This window comes from Lontra canadensis, unplaced genomic scaffold, assembly GCF_010015895.1.
Source record: "Lontra canadensis isolate GAN:19392208 unplaced genomic scaffold, GSC_riverotter_1.0 scaffold25, whole genome shotgun sequence".
Classification (NCBI taxonomy): Eukaryota; Metazoa; Chordata; class Mammalia; order Carnivora; family Mustelidae; genus Lontra; species Lontra canadensis.
In genome coordinates, this window is record NW_022631019.1 from 17326360 (window position 1) to 17343583 (window position 17224).

The window sequence follows — 17224 nt, forward strand, 5'->3', positions numbered from 1 at the left end:
ATTTGAAAAGGGAGAGAACAGTCCCTACCTCATAGGATGGTGGGGTTGTGCCACTTAAGTAGGGGAATAGAAGTTGCTCAAGAAACATTGGCTTTTGATATTAGCATTAGATGATGCCCAAGGGCCCTTCTTGCTCTTAAAATTGTTAGCCTGAGACCAGGAAGTCCAAGACTGGGGGCTCTATTGGACCTTCTCCTGACGGGTTGGGGTTTGGTGGTTGGGTCCCAGCCTAGAGTATTTTGTACCCTGCCTCCTTATTTACCAGTGGGAGCCCACAAAAGAAGGTGGCTTGTTAGAGTAACAGCAGCGCACAGATTCCGCTCAGTCTGGGCGCTTCTGAAACCGTCTGGCCGGAGGAAGGGAAGGGGACTGCGCGGGAGGGCAGGACTTCCCCTAATAGCGAGGATCCAGTCTCGTATTCATGCAGGGGACGGGGCCTTTAGGAAACTTTAAGCAGCACTTTATAAAACAGCGCGGCTACTTTTCCAACTGCCACTGTCTTTCCCTGTGCACCTGGAGCGGAATTGGCATGAGGAAACTGAATCAGTTTCCTACGGGAAAGGAATTTCAAAGCCTTGGGTCTGTTTCGTCCCAAGTCCCAATTCAGAAGACGACTGGAGGTGGGTGGGCGGGGACGATCGCACCAGCTCGGCGGGCGCAGCCCCGTCCCTCCCTCCTGGAGCTCCGCCACCCCGGGTGGGCGCCCCGGGCCGCCCCGCGGCCCCCGCCCGCCCCGCGGCGCCCGCGCTTACCTAGAGTGGACTGCAGCAGGCCCAGCAGCAGGGGGACCCACCGCCCGGCCCCCGCCAGGCCGGCTCCAGCGCTGCCCGCCTGGCGCGGCCAGGTCCCACCTCCCGGAGCCTCCGGGCTCACCGGCCCGCAGGTTGCCGCGGCCAGCAGCCACTGGGAGGCCGATTCGCCGGCCCGGGGCGGGGCGGGGCGGGGGCTTTCCCCGGGGTAGTCCCGCAGCAGCGAGCGAGGCTGGCAGCCGGCTCCGCGCGCCGCCTCCGCTCCATGACCGCTGTGGCTCCTCTGTGCCCGCACTGCCCTTTGTTCAGCCGGATCCGGGCGCTGGGGTGGGGGTGGGGGTGGAGTATCGGTAAACCCGTACATGGAGGGAGGGCAGGGAAGAAGTGCTTATTACCAATAACCGCAGTTAGGAGTTCCAGTTAGGAGTTCAGTATGGGCTTTCAAAGGGGACTAAGAGAAGTGTTCAGAGCCAGTTTAACAACACAGCCCCAGACACCGCTGGCGGTGTCGGAGCGAGGTCTGTGCACCAGATACTAAGCCAAGCCCTTCCCACACACTGTCTACTTAAATCCCTCTGAAAATCTGGTGGGTCGGTCCTGTTACCGTGTGTATCCTTCACACCGGGAGTGGCAGCCTCCAGAGCTAACGGACTCGTTCTGGGGGAGGCGGGAGCCTCCCACACCAGAGCCCTGGTGTGTTACCCCGCACCCCAGCAGTAATCACCTCCGAGCAAGAACGAGCTTCTCCGCAGAATAGTCTACTGTCATTTAAAAGGATGTTGCCCAGGGATGTGTAATGACTCGGGGATGTTTCCAACAGACTCAGTAGCAGAAAAGCAAGTAGCCAAATACGGCCCCATTAACAAAAAATCTGTGTGTCCCATGGGGCGCCTGGGTGGCTCAGTCGGTTGAGCGGCTGCCTTCCCCTCAGGTCAGGATCCCAGGGTCCTGGGATTGAGTCCAGAGTGGGGCTCCCTGCTTGGTGGGGAGCCTGCTTCTCCCTCTCCCTCTGTCTGCTGCTCTGCCTGCTTGTACTCTCTGCCAAATAAATAAACAAAATCTTAAAAAAAAAAAAATCTGTATGTCCATAGGCATGGATAACAGATCAAGGATCTATACCAGCATGTTCGTGGTTGTTAATTTCTGGGTGATGAAGAGATATATATCATATATATATATTTAAATTTCTTCTTTCTGCTCATGTTTGGTTTCTAAGTTTTTCAATAATTTATCTGTATTGCTTTTCCAGTCAGATTCTGAAAGGAATTATTGCTCTCCTTTATTAAATGTTCTTTTTTTTTCTTGCCACCACTCTCCAAGGAAATATGGCTTCCTCTTTACAGTTGAGGACACTGCCATTCTGAGGCCCAGAGGGCTGACGCAGGTGCTGGATGCTGGGTTCAGGCCCAGGCCCGACTCCACCACCACAGCGCCTCTGGGTAACTTTCTTTGTCATCTCTGGGGATCCGTGGGTATCCGACATGGCAACCATGGGTCAGCTGTGACCATGCGCATGAACAAGGAGCAGACACAGAGCAGAGAGAATCCTGGGCTCATCTCCGTGCGGGATGCTGGCTCTCAACTTGTAGCCCAGCAGTTCCTGGTTGAGAGACTGCGTTTTCACCGAACTTGGTGGACCTCAAAGTTGCCTTGAGTTTGGTCTTGGGTGAAAACATTCAGAGTTGTGGACGGTTCTGAGATAGGCCTCATGACTTCAGCTCAGTCGGCACTTTTTTTTTTTTAAGATTTTATTTATTAATTTAACAGACAGATCACAAGTAGGCAGAGAGGCAGGCAGAGAGAGAGGAAGGGAAGAAGGCTCCCCGCTGAGCAGAGAGCCTGATGTGGGGCTTGATCCCAGGACCCTGAGATCATGATCTGAGCTGAAGGCAGAGGCTTAACCCACTGAGCCACCCAGGCACACCCCCTCCTTTTTTTTTTTTTTTTTTTTTAAGCATGCAGCGCTTCTTCACAGAGGCTTACAGGGACCATATTTGGACCTCAAAGGCAAGGAAGATGAAAGGACTCCTACTATCTTTGAATCTCCTTTTGAGTCAGAGACTGGGTCTTCCACCAATGAGCTGCCAATGAGCTGCGGCTTTCAGGCCCCGAATCCCACTTGGCAGTGGGGACAGGGCCATGGGGAAACGTCTCCATCTGCCACTTGTTCCACCCACTTGGCTTGTCCGAACCTGGCACCTGTTCTTTTGACAAAACCTGTCACATGCTTGTTCTCCCCTGTGCCCCACCCCCCATCTCAGGTTAGGAAATCGTGTGTCTGGATGCCTCGCTGTATCAACATGAAAGGACATTTGGAGACCACAAAGGCCAAGCTCATTGCAGCTCTTGAAACCTTCAGAGAAGTCCTCTTGGTTGTGGGCCAGAAAATCTCAGCCAGTGATCACAACCTAACCTCCACACAGGTCCTCACTGTGCTGCTTAGGCTTCTTCCTTTTCTTTTTTTAAAGATTTTACTTATTTAACCAACACAGATCACAAGTAGGCAGAGAGGCAGGTGGGGGGCAGCGGGGTGGGGGGGGAGCAGGCTCCCTGCTGAGCAGAGAGTGTGAAGCGGGGTTTGATCCCAGGTCCCTAAGATCATGACTGAGCCGAAGGCAGAGGCTTAACCCACTGAGCCACTCAGGCACCTCCTGCTTTGGTTTCTTTCCACTCTCTCAAATACTGAAAATGAGGCCATTCTGGAATAAAATGAGCGTACTTCTATTCTCTTTTTCGATCTCTTTATCAAAAACAGCCCCTGATAGCATTAATGTTTATCTGAATCCTTGTTACACAGCAAGTGCTACAGTTTACATATATTGTAGTATTTGATCCTCACAACAACCCCACCGAGGTGGGTGTTAGGATCCCTTTGCACATATGAAACTCTGGGAGGTTCCACTGCTTACCCAAGGTCACACAGCTGATTAGTGACGGGGCTGGAATTTGGACCTTGGTCTGGCTGTCCTCAAAGCCTGTGGGTTTGAACTTCTGCTATTCCTTCTCTAGATGGTTAAGGGCAGACAAAAATAAAATTCCCCAAGCTTGATCACTTCCTGATTTGCAAAGATCACAGCATTAAACTCTCATGAGTGCTAGGATGTCAGCTCCCTCCTTGGATTAGATTCTCAGGTAGAAGCAGCGGTGGGAAGGTGGAAATTGGGAAATGTTTCACAACTGGGTCTTGGTGGGCGGGAGGAAGCCCTGCTTGGTAGCGTATGTGGAGGTGGGACTACGTCCTCCACAGTCCATTTCAGTGCGAGGTCACTGAACAGAGTTGTGAAGAAATGCTCCCAGCTGGTTATGTAAGCCTGCTTTTCCATAAGGTGGAAGAACTATCACCGACATTCTCCACATTTAGAACAAAGCGCATCCCAAACCCTAAGTGGCTTTTGGGGCTTCTGGTCCACAGCGGCGGGGGCGGGGGGGGGGGGCTCTCAGGATCTCTTACACAAAGTCAAAGTTTACAACATGGCCTCCACCTCCCCTTTGAACTTTTCCTCCAGTTCTCCAGGCTCCAGCCTCACAGATAGTCCTGCCGGTTTCTCTCCCTTCCTCCCTCCCTCCCTCTCCTTCTCTTTCCTTCCTTCTCCCTCCCTCCCTCCCTCTTCTCTCCTACCTCCCTCTCCCTCCCTTCCTCTCACCCTTTCTCTTTCTCTTTCTCCTTCCCTCCCCCGCTCACCTCCCAGCCTTTTCCCTTCCCAGGTTTTTCTCCCCTCTAGTCCTCCAGCCAACTCCTATTCCTGCTTCCAGTCTCCTCTTCAATGTCACTTTCTCAGGGTGCTTTTCCTCACCTCCTGACTTTGATTTGTTCCCAATCCCCACATACGTCTCCTTTGTAGTATTTAACCACCATTTCAGAGAAATCATTTTCATGCTTTTAATCTCTCTCTCTACCTGAATCCTCATCCTCAGAGCCTGGCCCATGATATGTAAGAGCAACAGACCTTCAACATCTGGGGCTCAAACAATTCTGTATGCCCCAGACAACTCAGCCTCATTCCTGTCTCCTAGCTGGCGCGCTTGGTAGCCACTCACTAAATGTTTACTAAGCTGAACTTGACATTGACTCATACTTAAAAAGACCTCAGTATCTCTTCTGAAAGTATGACTTCACGGTCATGCCTCCCTCCATAGGTGAGATTTTATAATCACGCCTCTTCCACTGACTCTGAGAATAAAGTGTATAAAACTGCACTGCATGACGGTTCACAGCCTCTCCCTCTCCTGTCTGGGCCAACAAGGGTCCAGCAAGACTGGATCGATAAACACTGGGAAAGGCAGATAAAAGTTAAGAACCAAATGGGGCTTAGACATTTGAAGAAGAAAGGAACAAGTTAGGGGCCAGCTGCTGCGAAAGTGAGATGTATAAAGGGAGAAGTGGAGAAAATAGATTTTGGAACTTTTTGTTCTGTTGGGACTGGAATCCCTGTGGCATCTCCACACCCCCCCGCCCCGCCCCGAGGGAATAAAGATTTTAAATGTCTTTAAACTCCGGGGGAGTTTTCTTAGTTAGTTTTAAAGTAATCTCCATCCCAACATGGGGCTCAAAGAGTTTCATGCTCAACCCACCTGAGCCAGCCAGGCCCCCTCTATTGTTCTGAGTGTTGTCCCTCCCCCCCATCTTTTTTCTTTCTCTCTCTCCCTCTTTTTCTTTCTCTCTCTCTTCCTTCCTTCAAGATTTTATCTTGAGAGACAGTGAGAGGGCAGCTGAGGCAGAGAGAGAAGCAGGCTACCCCTGGAGCAGGGAGCCAGGCAGAACTTCATCCCAAGACCCCGGGATCAAAACTTGAGCCAAAGGCAGACGCTTAACCCACTGAGCCACCCACGCGCCCTTGAGTGTTGTTTTTCTTATTATTTAAAAAAAAAGATTTTATTTATTTATTTGACAGAGAGAGAGAGAGAGAGAGAGAGAGATCACAAGTAGGCAGAGAGGCAGGCAGAGAGAGAAGAGGAAGCAGGCTCCCTACCCAGCAGAGAGCCCGATATGGGGCTTGATCCCAGGACCCTGGGATCATGACCTTAGCCGAAGGCAGAGGCTTAACCCGCTGAGCCACCCAGGCGCCCCTCTTATTATTATTTTTTAATGAAATGCTGGGCGAGGCAGGCTCCAACACCAGAAGGCCCCTTTTTACATGGCATATTTAAAACTTTCTACCAGTAGCAAGAACTGAAACCCCAAAAGCGCTCAAGCCAAAAAGCAATTCTACAAACTCACCGGTCGGGGTTAATTCAGGGATGGGCGTGGCTACAGGACGTCTCTAGCAGAAAAAGAGTTTGATTGGCCTGGCTTGGATTACATGGCACACCCTGAACCAATCAGCGTGGTCAGGGAGAAAGGGATGCTCTAATTGGCCAGTCTGGATAATATGCCCTCTCCTGGGGCGGGAGGGGTGAATAGAGCATCCTGATTGACAGTTCTTCCTGCCAAATGCCGCAGAGGAAGTGCGAATCCTGTCTACTACAGTGGCTTACATATAAGGAGACTTTAGAGCTCACCCCCGCCAGCTTCTTATTCTGCCCTGAGAGTCTCTCCTCTCCAATATCATGGACAGATGGGTATCCATGTGCTGCTTGAGGTCTTCCGCTGATGAGCTCTCATTATCCTTTGGAGCCACGTATGCTGTTTCTGAACTATTTCAGTTAGGAACGTCTCCCGTCGATTGACCTACTTCCTTGTAACGACCCCCAATAACCCAGCTCTTCATTTTGGGGCATCACAGAATAATACGAAATCCTCCTCTGCATGTCAACCTTCCAGATGTTACGTTTTCTGCATTCTTCTTACCAAGTGGTGTAGTTGGGGATCACCAGTTTCTCGAGGATAAAAGACCAGCCTGGAAATCAGGAGGCCTGAGCTCCAGCCCTCACTCTGCCTTTAATGCAGAGTAGTGGCCACCCTCGGAGTAATTGTGCACTGTTCCCATTTTATAGATGAGGAGACTGTAGCCCCCCAGATTCGTATGTTGAAACCCTAACCCCCCAAACAATAGTATTCTGAGATGGAGCCTTTGGGAGGCAATAAGGTCGTGAGAGTGGAGCCCACATGAATGGGATTAGTGCCTTCAGAAGAAAAGACACAAGAGATTATTATTTTTTTTCTGGCATGGGATACAAGGAGAAGACATCTGCCATCTCTAAACTAGGAAGAGTGCTCTCAGCAGGAACAGAACTGGCTGACACCTTGATCTTACCCTTCCCACTTTCCAGAACTGTGAGAAATAAATGTTTAAGCCACCTGGTCTATGGCATTCTATTATAGCAGCCCCAATGGAGACAGATATTGTAGTAAAGGAGGTTGAGAGACATGTCCAAGGTCACACAACGAGAAATGGGGAAGGTGGAATTTGCATCCAGGACCACATCATTCCAAAGCTTCTGTTCTTTATCACTTTATGGCCTCAAGCAAGTTAACTCATTTGTCTGTGCCCCAGTTTCCTCCTTCACAATTTGGGAACTTTAGTGTGTATTAGAATGAATCACCACAGATCACTGGGGCTCATCCCCAGTGTCCCTGGATTCAGTGTTTCTAGGATGGGATCTGAGGATTTGCATTTTAACAACTTCCCAGGGGCTGCTGGTCTGAGTCCCACACTTGGGTAGTAATGGATTCCAGCTCTAACATACCGGGATGTGGGGTGGGGGTGGGGATAGGGCAAGATTTTACCTTTCCACTTAGCTTGAGCTTAGGTCACTATTGAATGGTGTGTGTGTGTGTGTGTGTATGACAGAGAAAGAATGTGTGTGTGTGTGTGCATATGCACTCAAGAGAGCAGGGAGCAGAAATTGGCCTTCACAGTAAAGTTAATTCAAGGAAATTTCAAGAAATAGGTAAAATGGATGCCTGGAGTGACTCAGGGGTTTAAGCGTCTGCCTTTGGCTCAGGTCATGATCCCAGAGTCCTGGGATCGATTCCCCCATCTTCCCCCATCGGGCTCCCTGCTCAGTGGGGAGTCTGCTTCTCTGCCCCTCCCCTGGCTCATGTGCTTTTTTTCTCTCCCACTCGCTTACTCTCTCTCTCTCTAGGTAAATAAATAAAATCTTAAAAAAAAAAAAAGGAGAAAAAAGAAAATAAAAAAAGAAATAGTTAAAATAGGCGGGGATAAGGAAGAGTAGATGCCCAGTCAGAATTGAAGGGAAGCAGAAGGAACAGTCTCAGAGTCCTATAGTTTTTGTAGTTATAATAATTCCACTATCTGAACACCTACTATGTGCTAAATGCTTTCGATACTTTAGCTCATCCAACTCTTACAGCCAGTCTGCAAGGTTAAGTCTCAATAGTGAAGCTTTGCCAGAAAGAAACTGAGATTCAGAGAGGATAAGAAATAGGGCCTATGGGAAGGTAATAGGAGGAAAGGCTGACAGTGTCTCAAAAAGTTAACCCTTGAGTTACCATATGGCTCAGCAATTCCGCTGCTGGGCATAGCCCCAAGAGAATGGAAAACATGTATGTTTAAAAACTGGACACGAGGGTCACCTGGGTGGCTCAGTCATTGACCATCTGCCTTGGGCTCAGGTCATGGTCCCAGGGTCCTGGGATTGAGACCCTCCTCGGGCTCCCGGCTCGGCGGGAAGCCTGCTTCTCCCTCTCCCGCTCTCCCTGCTTGTGTTCCCTCTCTCGCTGTGTCTCTCTCTGTCAAATAAATAAATAAAATCTTAAAAGAAAACCTACATGAATGCTCATAACAACATTATTCATAATAGCCCCAAAGAGGAAGTAAGCCCACTGTCCCTCAGCGAATGAGAGGATAAACGAAGGGTGGTAGGTCCCCGCACCGGACTACTATTTAGCAGTAACAGGCAGGAAGGACTGACATGCGCTGTCTCATGAGTAAACTTTGAAACCATTATGCTCAGTGGACGAAGTCAGACATAAAAGGCCACATATCGTATCATTCCATTGATATGAAATGTCCAGAATGGGCAAATCTACAGCAACAGGAAAGTCGAGTCATGGTTGCCAGGGGCTGGGGGAAGAGAAGCTTAGGGAAGTGACTGCTCCTATGGCCTTTCTTTTCCCCGGTGATGAAAATGTTCTGGGATTAGATGGAGGTGATAGTGGCATGACTCTGACTCTATTAAACATTGCACACTTCAAAAAGGTGAATTCTGTGGTAGGTGAATGATAGCTCGATTAAAGAGAGGGGTTTGCTAAGGGCACAGACGGAAGGGTGGAGATGGGATTTGAACCCAGGGGCATATGGCAGCCTGGAAAGAGCCTATGATTACTGCCTTGGCACAGCCCTTCACCTTGGGCAAGCCACCTCCTTCTTCCCCACCGGCCTCAGCCATCCCTGAAGTTTCCTCAGGCCCTGATGGGAGGAGGACATGGGGGAGGCGCTGCCACCAGAGCAGGGACGCCTCCGGGGATTGGGGAGGGCAGGGCGGTGCTCCCGAGAACCCTTCTCCCTTTCCAGTAAGAACAGCCCCTCTCTTTCCAAACCTGCCTCTGTCTGCTCCTTCCAGGCCTGGGAAGGCCCCCGGGCGCTTGACAGCGGTTCCCAGGTGTGCTGACCGCCGGGCGTGCAGGGACCGCCAGGCACCTGCCGGGACCGGGCCCAGCGCCCCAGGCCCGCCCGCACCTTCTGGGAAAGCGGGGGCGGCTCCAAACCTGTGCTCCTCAGCGCCCCAGCCTCAGCCCCTGCCCCATTCATCCATCTCGGTGGGGTTCTTCTCGCCTGTTCCTGCGGGGCCTTCGGGGACCACAGCCTCTTGGGGGGCTCCTGCCTTCCTCCTTTACCTCCTTTGGGTCTTTCTCTTACCTGTTTCTTTTTAATAATGAATTTTTGATGACACAAGCAATAGATTAATAGGCTTTCCTCTTCACACGTTTAAAGAGCACAGATTCACGGTCTCCCATCTACCGTCAATCACACCCAAACCACAGGTCACTGCCATTATCAGTTTGGCGGGGGTGTGGTTGGGGGGGTGGGGGGGTGGATTTTCCAAGTGTTTTTCTACGGACCCACGGAAAACAGACAATAGTGTGCATCTGTCTGTGTGGTTTTATATAAGCAGTTTTATACTCTATCATTCTGTAACTTGCTTCTGGCATTTTTCACTCCACAAAACTCCATGGAGAACTTCCTACATTGGATACATAGTACATGGAGACCTTTTTTTCCCCCCCGCCATTCAAACTATTCCACAGTTCAGATGTGTCATATTTTCTTTACCCCTCCTCCAGTTGATCGATATATAGAATGGTTTTAATTTTTCAAGATGACAAAACACCTCAGTGATCACCCCTGTGTACACTTAGGTGGGTGTTTTTCTGGGGTAGACAATACTGAGGTGTGGGTCTGCTGGGTCAAAGGATACATTTAAAAATGTCACAGGTAGGGGCACCTGAGTGGCTCAGTGGGTTAAGCCTGGGATCCTGGCTTAACCCAGGATCCTGGGATTGAGCCCCACATCAGGCTCTCTGCTCGGCCGGGAGCCTGTTTCCACCCGCAGCCTGCGCCCCCACCCCCCACCTCCTGCCTCTCTGCCTAATTGTGATCTCTGTCAAATAAATAAAATCTTTAAAAAAAAAATGTCACAGGTACTGTGAATTGCTCTGCACAGCAGCTAAACCAATCTAACCCCTACCAGTAGCCTACATGAGGATATCCTTTTCCCAACATCCTCATCAACCTTCCATCTCCTCAAACTTAAAATTTGTTGCCAATGTTTTCTTACTATTGCGCTAATTTGCATTTTTGTGGGAGTTTCCTGAAAGTTCCAGATTGCTGGTTTGTGGAAAGAACGCAGGAATTGGGAGAAAGTGGTCTAAATCCCAGACACACCCTGTCACCATCTGCTGTGTGATCTTGGGCATGTTTAGTCACTTCTCTGGTCCTGGGCACACTCATCTATGTGAACTCTCTGCAGCCCATTTTCCTCTCTGCCTGAGAATCTTGGTTGTTATCTTGGCTTCTCTGCATCCCTCTCTCTGAGATCTGAGTTTTCTTGGTCCCCAGGAAACCTCTTCTGTCCCTTCTGCCACCACCTTCTCCCCCTCTGGGACCCAGACGTGCTTGGGTAAGGCACTGGGTCTAGAAGCCTCCTGCCAGAATGCACACATGGGCCCACTAGTAGCGTTTAGGAGGGGACGTTCTGACCAGCTCTCAGCAGTTAACAAGAGCAGGGCACCAGGTGGAAAGGGCTTTGTTTATGGTTTTTTTTTTTTTTTCCTTTATAAAACTTGACTTTAGAAAAGTGAAACCTGCTGTGCAGAAAATTTAAAAGATTATAAAGAAAATAAAAATAAAACTTAATTCTGCTTTCCAGAGACTCATTGGTACAATTTGTGTGTCTCTTTTCGATAGATGTGTACCTGGATAGTATTTTATATGCACTTTTGTACTAATTTTTCATTTAGCAGTATATAAGGAGCATGTGTTTTAAAATCTTGACTTTTTTTTTTTTTTAAATGACTGCTTTCAGATAAGCTGTACCAACTGGGGTTCCCATGAGGTGTGGATGGGTCAGCTTCGGAAGGAGCAACATGACCCTCACCCATCTGGACACACACTCTTGTCTTTAAGAGGCAAAGGGAGGGAGGGAGGTCAGAGTCCCAGAAACCTCCATCACCTTCAAAGCCTGTCCCCCACCCACAAGCTTTCTTAGATAATCAACTGCATTTCCTAGGAGTGAACCCCAGGGGGCACCACACACCAAAGAAAAGTGATCAAAACTGAGCCATTGTATTGGATGGACATTTCCCCAGCGACTTCAAAGCAGAGAGAACACTTCCTTACCTGACCGTCTTCCCTTCTTCATCCTGTGTGTGTGTGTGTGTGTGTGTGTGTGTGTGTGTGTGTGTGTGTAATTCTCATATGTGCCCATAGGAGATTCTGGGAGTTAGATGGGTCAAGGAGCGCCCAATACCATGATAAGGGCCCTGAATTGCAGCTTCCCTGGTGTGCATCTTTGGGCCAAGTACATCACTGTTCTGGGCCTCAGTGTTTCTCATCTGTGAAATGGGAGTGACAATTCCTTGCCCCTTTTTACTATGTGTGTAGGTGTGTGTAACTTTTTTTTTTTAAAGATTTTATTTATTTGACAGACAGAGATCACAAGTAGGCAGAGAAACAGGCAGAGAGAGAAGAGGAAGCAGGCTCCCTGCCAAGCAAAGAGCCTGATGCGGGGCTCTATCCCAAGACCCCGGGATCATGACCTGAGCCGAAGGCAGAGGCTTTAACCCACTGAGCCACCCAGGTGCCCCTAGGTGTGTGTAACTTATGCAAAAGTACTTTGAAAACCAAGAAGGCCTAAGGACTCTGCCTGCAGTGTGGAGATCAAGCTCACAGGTTAAGGATGCCTGTAGCATGACGGGGTAGATGGCGGCCATGTCAGTCCATGGGAGATAATGGTGTTGGCCACTGTGGAGGTGATGAACAGTTGTTGGATTCTGGATATATTTTGCGGGTAGAACCAATGAGATTTGTTGGAAGATTGGATGTGGGGCGTGGGGGGTAAGAGGCTCAAGGATGATACCGAGGCTTCTGGCTGAGCAAACAGAGACCAGGGATGCCATGTGCCTGGATGGGGCAGGTGGTGGCAGGATGGCTCTGAAGGTGCCAAGCAAGGGTTTGTATTTGGATTTGATAAGACTGAGATGTTTTTTAGTCACTGAGTGAACGAGTAAAGACAAAGGTCAGAGGATTGGGCTTTGGTCTCTTTCTCAGGGAACCTAAAGCTCACACTGGCCAGTAGGTTGGACTAGTTCAGAAACAAAGACAGTCCTCACGTACAAGTGGCCACGTCCCTGGTGGCGCCCCGACAGACATCATTAATTCATCGGGGCACTCAAAATCCTCAACAGAGGTCGAAGCAGCCACTACCAACTGAGTGGAGGTGACAGCAGATGAAAGACCCCTGTTATCCTTGGACTTGACAGGAAGCCCAAGAAGACAGTTAAAACCATGGGCTTTTAGTCAGAGAGACCTGGGCGGGAAAGCTAATCTTGTTACAAACTAATCTGAGACCTCAGAAAAAAATAATGTGTCTGTCCTGTTTCAATCTCCTCATCTGGGGTTAGTAAGAGTTCCTATCTCTTAGGGTCACGGGGGACATTAAATGAGATAATCCAGCAAAATGACTTAGCACAGTTCCTGGGACATAGTGAGCTCTTAATAAAAGCAGCAGCAGCACGAATAGCTGTTGAACTGTGTTATTTCAGCTTGAACATTCCAGAATGTATCTCCCTTACTTGCGGTTTCTCAGGTCTGGGACTAAGACAGTGTGATGCTGGGACTGTCCAGCAGGAGGCATTGTTGACATTTACATCTCTGTTGCCCACAGAGCTTCAGGAAGTGGGGAGCAATTTTGCCTGGAGTAATGACCTCCAGAATTGTTCTGGCAGCTGCCGACACCCCAAACTCAGCTTCTTTCACTGGGCCTGGTCCCATCTCAGACACTGTTGCTAGCCTCCTCCTACAAACTCAAAGGAAGCCACTGAACCCGGCATTCCAGGCCCCCAGCCTCCCACTGTCCAGCTTGCCAGTTGCTACGGATTTCCCCAGAGTGACCAGGCATGTGTCTTTTGGACATTTGGCATGTTGTGCCTGTTTGGAATTTGGGTCCCGCAGCCACTGCTGTGGTCACACAGTCCCACAGCTCTATAAGGTAAAGCCCTTGTCTCTATTTCTCGTCTGAGAACAGGAAAGAGATGGAGGCGGGGTCTGCTAACCCTGCTGTACAGATGGAACCAAAGGAAGGCACATGCTTCATAACACACCCCAGCTCAGGTCACAGGCGAGCTAAAGGGAAACCAGAACCTGGGTGTCCCCAGCCTCAGGCATGGGTGAGTCACTCGCCACCCAGACCGCATTCATTGTCAGACTCAGGCACTCATTTGGCATGGGCTGCGCACCTGTGACTTGCCAGGCCCCGTGCCAGGGCTGGGCCAGCCCAAAATGGAGTAAGGCCTTGTGCAGGGCCCCCGGAGGGCGAGGCAGCGCTCCGATGGGTGATAACAGTGCCCAGCTAAGGTGCCGTAATGGAAGGAGGGGTGCGGTCAGGGGCTTTCTGGACGCCTGTGGTAACCCTTGAAACCACAGCCTGCCTGAAGCAGGTGTCTTTTTCAAAGGATGCATCTTTCCGTATACCCAATGTCCAACACGGACTCCTCCGCAGCCTCCACCTCCTAAGAAAGGAGGTGAAATATCTTCCCTGCCTCCCTTGCACCCCCTGGACACCCAGGCACATCTCTCTGCACGAGCACACACGCAGATGGACACACAGCTCTACACAGGAGCATGGGCACACACACACACACACACACACACACACACACACCCCACACTGCTCAGAACGAGATGGTGCCATGTGAAGGCCCTGGACATGGGCCAGCCTGCTGGAAAACAGCCTCTGAATGACCTCCTTTCCTTCCTCACCCCTGCTGCACCCCCTTCCATTGACAACCTCCCCCCTCCCCCACCCGGGACTTTGCTCCCATTCTTGGTCCTGCATCAGAGGCCCAGAGAACATCTGTCCCCAACCTTCACCACTTTCCACTCCCGGGAGGGTTTTGTACACGGGAGATGCTGGGACTTCTCACTTGGTAAACCGTGGCATGCCTTGGCCATCCTCCCTCTGCCCTGCAGGAGAAACCTGCGATCTCTGGAATGTATTTGCTCCAGAAAGAACTACTAGTAGGTCTTCAGCTGTCACCATAAACAAACAAGAAAACAAAAATCAGGCTGCTTCTCGGGTGCTCCAAGCCATAGTGACACGCGAGGTAATTTTCAGTGGAAGACAGCATGGGGTCAGCCCGCAGCTGGCCCTGGAACAGCACATGGGCCCGCTGGGGCGGGCGGTAGTTATAGTACAGGTTGATAAAAATAACCTCTCTTTTTTCTGCACACACACACACACACACACACACACACACACAAATAACACATGAGCTGTACAGAAATTAGGAATTAGACATTGTAGATATAACAAAAAAAGGGAATGTGTCCCTGTCACACCACCCCCCTCAGAAATGGTCAGTCACTGGAAATGCCTTGGGAGCATGCCCACAAACACACACCTTTCCTTTTTCTTTAATAGGATGAGTTCATACTCTGCGTGTGTGTACAACACATAGAAATGTATATAAATATATGTGTGTGTGTGTATATGTACATATTAGAACCTTTTTTTTTTAAAGATTTTATTTCTTTGTCAGAGGGAGAGAGAGATCAAGAGAGAGAGCACAAGCAGGGGGAGCGGCAGGGAGAGTAGGCAGAGGGAGAAGCAGGCACCTTGTTGCACAAGGAGCCCGATGTGGGACCCGATCCCTGGACCCTGGGATCATGACTTGAGCTGAAGGTAGATGCTTAACCGACTGAGCCACCCAGACATTCCTAAAACCTGTTTCTTATTGAATAATACATTCTGAGTAAAAACAGCTAATGTTTATAGAGACTGTCAGGCATAGCGCTCAGCCCTTCGCATGCAGGATCTCATTCAGTCAACCCCTGAGGTAGATGGTTGTTGTCCCCATTTTACAGACGGGAAAGCCAAAGGGTCCAGGGCCCTCTCTCACCTAAGGGGCAGTGAGAGAAAGAGCGGAGCCCCGGCCCAGGAAGCAGCAGCCCCCAGGCTCCGGTCCAGCCTCTCCCTGGTTCAGGGCATCAGCTTTGTCATCTGAGGAATCAGGGGGCTGGGCCAGAATGACCTTCTCCACTGGGGTGGGGGCGGCAGACCCCTTTTCCCACTGACAGAGCCACCTCCTCCAGGACCTCGCTCGGTCCGCCTTCTGAGGAGGACAGGAATCTCTAACGCTCACTGAACTGCAAGCCAGGCTGTTCTAAGCGGTTCATTGGACAAAGTAGGGGTTGTTTCCATCCCTCTTTCCAGGTGAGGAAACTGAGGCACTGAGCGCTCAAGTCCCCTGCTGGATGTCACTCCATGAGTGAGGGGCAGAGTCGCCAGGCAAACCCAGACTCACTCAAGCTGAGCCCGTGTCCTCCAGCTCTCCAGTGCTGCCTCACGTTCTGACTCAGGAAACGCATGTATGTCAATATTTACCTGGGAGAAAAGTTGCACGAGCTGAAGACATAGCATGACATATTCTCTAATATGATTTCTTCGAGTCTATTTTGGAAAATTTCCAGCCGTAGCTACTATATTGCTTTCAAGGCTCATACTAGCTTATGACCTGCAGGTTGGAAATCATCGCTCCTGCCCTTTCTGCTCTGCCCCAGGGAAGTCCTTTGTAACGCGTGCGGAGCCTCTCCTTTTGATTCTAGGAAGTAGCCAGCCCAGGTGCTGTGATGCCATTTCAGAGAGGAGGAAACTGAGGACCAGAGCTGGGGCTGGGGCAGGTTCTGTTGGGGTCACCGAGGGAGAACTGGGATTTCCGTTCTAGAGCCGGGCTGAGGACAGACCCCGGCACAGTGTCCTTCTGCGGAAGGATCTCCAGTCTACACCGTGCTTTGACTAAACGCCACTCTTCAGGCTGTCACATACGTCACAGCACAAAAGTTCACGGGCATCAGGGTGTTAAGAGCCCTCTTGTTGTAGATAAAGCAGCCAAGACTCAGAGAGGTCGAGTGACTTGGCCAGGCCCACCCAGCCTGTAAGAAGGCAGGTCCAGTCTGGGTCCACATTGTGTTCCCAGAACCAAGCTCGGGGCCTGAAACGTAACAGGTGCTGAGTAAACATGTCTGTCCATCCGGTGTCCATCCGTCTCTCTGCCATTGCGCTGTGATTTCCTCATTAGCCCCCTCCCTGGGAAGCATGGTCCTGGGACTGGACAGGCTCCAAGGTAGTTTGGGGCCTGCTCGGGTTCTGCCTGGGCAAGGGTCCCTGGGGTGGGTACTTTTTGTGGAGTTTCGGTTCCAGGTCCCTGCATGCTAGCTGGGCCCTGCCCTGTCAGCTGAGAGGGAGGGAGGGAGGGATCTAGACCGCTCCCCTGGGCCGGGGTGGAACCTGGCCCGTGCCTGTGCTCACAGGGCCTCTCCCACCTCTTGCCACTCCTGACTCAGGCCCACATTGGGGCCCCAGATCTCTGCTCCTACCTCCAGCCTGAGTTGGCTTCTCATTCCTGGGGGCTCCCTCCCTTAGCAACAGGCAGCTGATTCCTGCATCTCTGCTGGGGAAGTGGTTGGGGGTAAGAGAGTTAAGCCTCAGGGCTGAGGTCATGGCTCCCTGTGTGGAAAAGGACAGACACAGAGCCTTACACTCTGTTCATTTTGGAAGGGGCATTGTCCTTGCCCCAGAGAAAGGAGGTAGTGACCCTGGAGTCTTAATGCCAACCCTCTCTTCCCTGAGCAGGAAAGGATCTGATCCCCAGCAGGAAGCCCAAAGCTGACTCAGGAGAAGGTTCTGGACCTGGGAGGGGAGGAGGGGAAGGATGAAGGGCTAGAAGCCAGGGCAGAGAGCCAACAGCTGGCTTTGACAAGGCACCACATGGTTCAGAGGGTGCCAAGTGTTCCAGGGGTGTGGCATTTTCACCTCCACCCTCCTCCCTGCCCATCTGGGCCCCACCCCTCCCA